This window comes from Myotis davidii, unplaced genomic scaffold, assembly GCF_000327345.1.
Source record: "Myotis davidii unplaced genomic scaffold, ASM32734v1 scaffold185, whole genome shotgun sequence".
NCBI classification, from domain to species: domain Eukaryota; kingdom Metazoa; phylum Chordata; class Mammalia; order Chiroptera; family Vespertilionidae; genus Myotis; species Myotis davidii.
Window position 1 is genome coordinate 4,089,295 of NW_006297811.1, and position 6,322 is coordinate 4,095,616.

The 6,322-nt window shown below is 38.4% G+C and overlaps 1 pseudogene; it reads left to right on the forward strand.

Annotated features, from left to right (window-relative positions):
• The first annotated feature begins 3,109 nt into the window (after positions 1-3,109).
• Positions 3,110-5,077, forward strand: LOC102754194 (annotated as a pseudogene).
• The last annotated feature ends 1,245 nt before the right edge of the window (positions 5,078-6,322 follow it).

The window sequence follows — 6,322 nt, forward strand, 5'->3', positions numbered from 1 at the left end:
ATAGTAGGTGCTTAAAATGTTTAAATAAATGTAATTTAGAGAAATATTGGCCATTTACATTAATTTGGGCAAGTTATATTCACAATTTCCTCAGTAATTAAATGATGTAGAAGTCTTCTTAACTGATGCTATAGTTGGTGTGTCATGAAAATCTATGCTCAGGCTTGCAGATAATAAATCGTTTAGGTTTTTAAAAATGGGTGTGCAATGCCCTCCTGTGGTGACAATTCCAGGCAATTATTATCTGCATAAACCTTTTATGCAAATATTGATGTCAGCAATGTAAAAGCAGTATAACTTTAGGGGGCAAAAATCCATACAAATATTTCCAGATGTTAATGCAAATTATATGGTTTAGTTTTTTGTTGTTAATACTCACCTGAGAATATTTTTCCATTGATTTTTAGAGAGTGTGGAAGAGAGAAAGAGACAGAAACATCTGTGTGAGAGAGACACATAGATTGGCTGCCTCCTGCACACCCTCAACCAGGGCCAGTGATTGAGCCTACAACCAAGGTAAATTGAACCTGGGATCCTTCAGTCCACAGTTCAACACTTTATCCACTGAGGCAGTCTGACTAGGGCTATGGTTTAGTTTTTAACCAGAGGCATATTTCCTGTATTTCAGGACACTCAGACCCACATTCATTTTAGAATCTGGCCACATCCACATTCCATACAAGTTTTAATCTAAATACATATAAAATATGCATAGTCAGTGAAAAAATACTCTTTAGAGTGTGAATTAAAAAAATCATTTCAATTGGAGAATAATTTAAAAAGATAACATATATCTAAAATATTTTATTTTAGTATGAAATATGAAATTGGATATTTTACCAGCCTTTTGATTTGAGGCCAAGACTTTTATTAACATTATTTTTTTAAGCGGTCTACTGATTTTTTTTTTTTGCTATTTAGTTTAGAATTCTAGATTTGATGACTTCTATTTTTTATTTTTCATGCTTTTTTTTTGCCCATGCACAATTCAAAACTTATTTTTTCCAATGACCTTTTCTGAAGTAATTTCAAAGCATCCAACTTAGTTTTCTTTTACCTAAACACTTTCTTTTAACAAATTATTATTTTGTATATTATTTAATTTAATTACTTAACTGAATACAAGTACAATTGACATAAGTAAGTTTAGGATCAAACAATTACCTTCAAAAAGTAGATAACTTATCCAGTGGCAGCTAGAGAGTAGAAGCATACCAGCGCCTATGTACTTGGTTCTGAGACTTCCTCTTGTTCTGGGCCTGTGTACCTTATTAAAAAAGCATTTTGTGAGACTGTTAGGTGAGATCAATTTAAAGAGCCTCTATCATACTCAATTTTTGTTGCAGCTACCAGAACAATCGAAGGAATAGCATTTTAGTGTGACTAATTCACATTATGAGTTAACATTAACCAAGTTCACCAGGTATGTGTCTTTCTTGGGCTTACAAGTACTGATAAAAACTGGCCTAGCAATAGAGGGCATTTTGTGTTTGTGAAATGATTCAGTTCAAATTATTTCATATGCAACTGAAAATATTTAAATACTTATTTTATCACAAGAGGGCACTCATGCCCCATTCTTTAAAGTAAATGCTGTTTCAGGCATTGATTTGAGAGGAATTACCACTGAAATAAAATTTAGACCTACAACTTGAATTTCAAGTTCAGTAAATTGGCAGAACTGGGGATTAGTGATTCTATTTATGCAAATACAGAGATGTTTGCTACATAAGTATTATAAAAGGATTTTCACACATATAATATAAAAATATGCAAAACCTGCTATGCTGAACAATATTTAATATTTTGATGAGTCATTCCAAGGTTTTCATTATTTTTAAAATGTAATGATCATTTTATGGATTGAATTACTACAATGAGATTTCAATCATCTGTCACACAATCAGCATTATTAGGCATCTACTCTATTGTTTCTCTGGACAACAGATTTACTGCATTTTAAAGAATGTATTAGGTATCACATCAATTTATTTAAATTGTGACTTTAATAATTGTAGTTTGTATTAGTTATCTATTGCTGACTAACAAATTACCCCCCAAACTTAGTTGCTTAAAATAACAATAATTTATTATCTTATAGTTTCTGAGGCTCAGAAATCTGGGAACAGTTTAGCAGCGGTGCCTCTTGCTCAGGGTCTCTCACAAGGTGGCAGTCAAGCTCTTGGCCAAGGCTGCAGTCATCTGAAGGCTCAAATGAGACTGAAGAATTTGCTTCCAAGCTCACTCACAGGGGCCTCTCCACAGGGCAGTCTTACACCAGGACACTTGGCTTCCCCCTGACCAAGTGGTCTAAGTGGGAAAAAGAGTGAGTGCCTAAGATGGAGGTCACAGTCTTTTTAATAACCCAATCTCTGAAGTGACATCCTATTGCTGCTGCTATATTTAGTTAGAAATGACTAAATAAATCCACACACACTCTTGGGGTGGGGATTACACAAGGGTGTGAATACTAAGAGACTGGAGTTGTGGAGTACCAGCATGGAAGCTGCTGCTATATAGCTGGATAAAGATGGGACCATATAAAGACAGAAATATCCCCAGGTAGTTAGGACCAAGGATTATTACTTTGTCAGTATATGAATTTGAACATGACAGAGTTGTAATACTAAAAATTTTAACCAGAGTAATATTAAAACAAATATTTGAATTTGAACTCAGCTGTTTATTTCCTTATTAATCAAATATCGTGCCTAGCATAAGTAAATACATACGTACATAGAAAGAATGAGTGTAAAATTGGAAAAAAAGCATAATCTAAAATGTTAGATTTGGGGTTGACAATATGGAAGGAACTAGGTGATGGTGAACAGCTTTTTGAGTCCATGTTCTTTAGGTAGAGCCAGCCATGGGCTATAGTATGATCTAGAGACCATGCAAAGGTCAGATGGTCAATCTGAGGAGTTTCCTGTGCTCTGGAAGGAAATTCATGTGACAAGAAATCTCCTGGGGAGTCTTGAGCTCTAGCTGGTAGTGAAACCTACTAACTCTGATTCTTCAGTACCAGCCGCTGCCATCGATGCCGTTTGGTTCCTCTGGGCACATCTGCGCCACTCACCTGTCACACATGCTACTGTCATAAGCCACCGTCATGGTGAAGTTAGCAAAGGCTGGTAAAAATCAAGGTGGCTCCAAGAAAATGGCTCCTTCTCCAAAGGAGATAGAAGAAGATAATGAAGATAAGGAAATGCCAGATGAAGAAGATGAAAGCAGTGGAGAAGAAAAAAGGCAAAAAGTCTACCAGGAAAGAAGGTGATGTTGTCCCCAACAAAAAAGATTGCAGTTGCCACACCAGGCAAGAAAGCAGTTGTTACTCCTGGCAAAAAGGCAGCCAAAGCATTAGCCATACCTGGCAAGAAGGGAGGCACACCAGGCAAAGCATTGGTAGCAATCCGGGGTAAGAAGAAAGCAGTCATCCCAGTCAAGGGAGCAAAGAACGGCAAGAATGCCAAGAAGGAAGATAGTGATGAGGAAGATGATGATGACAATGAAGAGGAGGAGGAGGAGGAGGAAGATGAGCATGAATTTGAGCCAGGAGTGATGAAAGCTACTGCTGCCACTCTTACCTTGGATGATGAAGATTATGACAAAAATGAGGATTATGATGAAGATGAGGAAGAAGATGATGAAGGTGAGGATGATGATGAATATGACTCTGAAGAAGAATCTATGGAGATTGCACCAGCCAAAGGCAAGAAAGCTCCTGTAAAAGCTGTTCCCATGAAGGCTCAAAGCACAGCTGAGGATGAAGATGAAGAAGATGATAATGAAGAGGAGGATGAGGATGAGAAAGATGATGAGGTGGAGGATTAAGAGGAGGAGGAGAAAGAGCCTATCAAAGAAGCACCTGGGAAATAAGGAAATGGCCAAACAGAAAGCTGCTCCTGAGGCCAAGAAACAGAAAGTAGAAGCCACAGAACCAACTACAGCTTTCAATCTCTGTTGGAAACCTGAACTTCAGTAAATCTGTTCCTGAATTAAAAATGGGTATCAGCGACGTTTTGTTAAAAAATGGCCTTGTTGTTGTGGATGTCAGAATTGGTGTGTCTTAGGAAGTTTGACTATATGGATTTTGAATCTGCTTAAGACCTAGAAAAAGCCTTAGGACTCACTGGTTTAAAAGTCTTTGGCAATGAAATGAAACTAGAAAACCAAAGGGAAAAAACAGTAAAAAGATCAAGATGCAAGAACACTTTTGGCTAAAAATCTGCCTTATGAAGTTACCTAGGACTAATTAAAAGAAGTGTTTGAAGATGCTATCGAGCTCAGATTAGTCAACAAGGATGGAAAGAGGAAAGGGATGGCTTATATCGAATTTAAGACAGAAGCCGATGCAGAAAAAACCTTGGAAGAAAAGCAAAGAACAGAAATACATGGGCGATTCATTTCCCTGTGCTATACTGGAGAGAAGGGTCAAAGTCAAGACCACAGAGGTGAAAAGAATAGCACTTGAAGTGGTGAATCAAAACCTCTGGTTTTAAGCAACCTTTCCTACAGTGCAAAAGAAAAAATTCTTCAGCAAGTATTTGAGGAGGCAATTTTTATCAAAGTCCCCAGAACCAAAATGACAAATCTAAAGGGTTTTGCATTTATAGAATTTGCTTCATTTGAAGATGCTAAAGAAGCTTTAAATTTCTGTAATAAAAGAGAAATTGAAGGGCGGAATAAGCAGGCTGGAATTGCAAGGACCCAGGGGATCGCCTAATGCAAAAAGCCATCCATCCAAAACTCTGTCAAAGGTTTGTCTGAGGACACTACAGAGGAGACATTGAAGGAGTCATTTGATGGGCAAGGAGGGTCATTGACAGGGAGAGGAGCTCTTCCAAAGGGTTTGATTTTGTAGACTTCAACAGTGAGGAAGGTGCCAAAGTCGCCAAGGAGGCCAGGGAAGACGGTGAAATTGGTGAAAACAAAGTTACTTTGGACTGGGCCAAGCCTAAGCGTGAAGGTGGCTTCCGGGGTTGAGGGAGGTGGCGGCAGAGGAGGCAAAGATGGATTTGGTGGCAGAGGCCAGAGAGGTTTTGAAGGTCGATGAGGCTTCCTAGGAAGTTGGTTTTGACTGGAGTTTTAAAGAGATGAGTGATAGAGCTAACTCTTATCTGTAAGTTTTGAATTTATATTGTTTTTTCCCAGTGTACAAAATCATTCCCCCTCGCTACAGTTGTGTGTGTGTGTGTGTGTGTGTGTGTGTGTGTGTGTGTATTGAGGTACAAAGGAAAGCAGAATGTTTTTTCATGATTTTGCTTCAGAGCTATGAGACAAATTAAAAGTCCTAAACTTGGGGGAAAAAAGATCTCTCCTGGGTCCTTAAAAAATCTTTAAGGGGCTGATTTCCAAAACATATAAAGAACTTAAACAAATGAACACCAAGAAGACAACCCAATTAAAATATGGGCAAAGGACCTGAATAGACTCATCTCCAAAGGGGACATACAGATGAGATGGCCAGTAGGTGTATGAAAGATGCTCAATGTCACTAATCATCAGAGAGATGCAAATTAAAACCACAATGCACCCTAGCTGGTTTGGCTCAGTGCATAGAGCTTCAACCTGCGGACTCAAGTGTCCCGGGTTCAGCTCTGGTCAAGGCCACATGCCCAGGTTGCAGGTTCGATCCCCAGTAGGCGCATGCAGGAGGCAGCTGATCGATGTCTCTCTCTCATCGATGTTTCTAACTATCTCTCTCCCTTCCTCTCTGAAGTCAATAAACACCCGCCCCCCCAAAAAACCCCACCCCACAATGAGATATCATCTCATGCCTGTCAGAATGGCTATCATCAATAAACAACAAGTGCTGGTGAGGATGTGGAGAAAAAGGAATCCTCATGTACTGTTGGTGGGAATGCAGATTGGTGTGGCCACTGTGGAAAACAGGATGGAGTTTCCTCAAAAAATTAAAAATGGAACTGCCTTTTGATCCAGCGATCCTATTTCTGGGAATATATCCTAAGAATCCTGAGATACCAATTCAAAGGGATATATGTACCACACCCCACTGTTTATAGCAGCATTATTTATAATAGCCAAGATCTAGAAAAAGCCCAAGTGCCCATCAGTAGATGAGTGGATAAAAAAGCTGTGGTGCATTTACATAATAGAATGCCATATAACCATAAGAAAGAAGGAACTCTTATCTTTTGTGACTTCATGGATGGATCTGCAGATTATTATGCTAAGTGAAAAGCCAGACAGAGAAAAACAAATACCATATGATCTCACTTATATGTGGAATCTAATGAACAAAATAATCTGATGAACAAAATAGAAATGCATGGAAACATGGAACAGATTAACCACTGTCAGA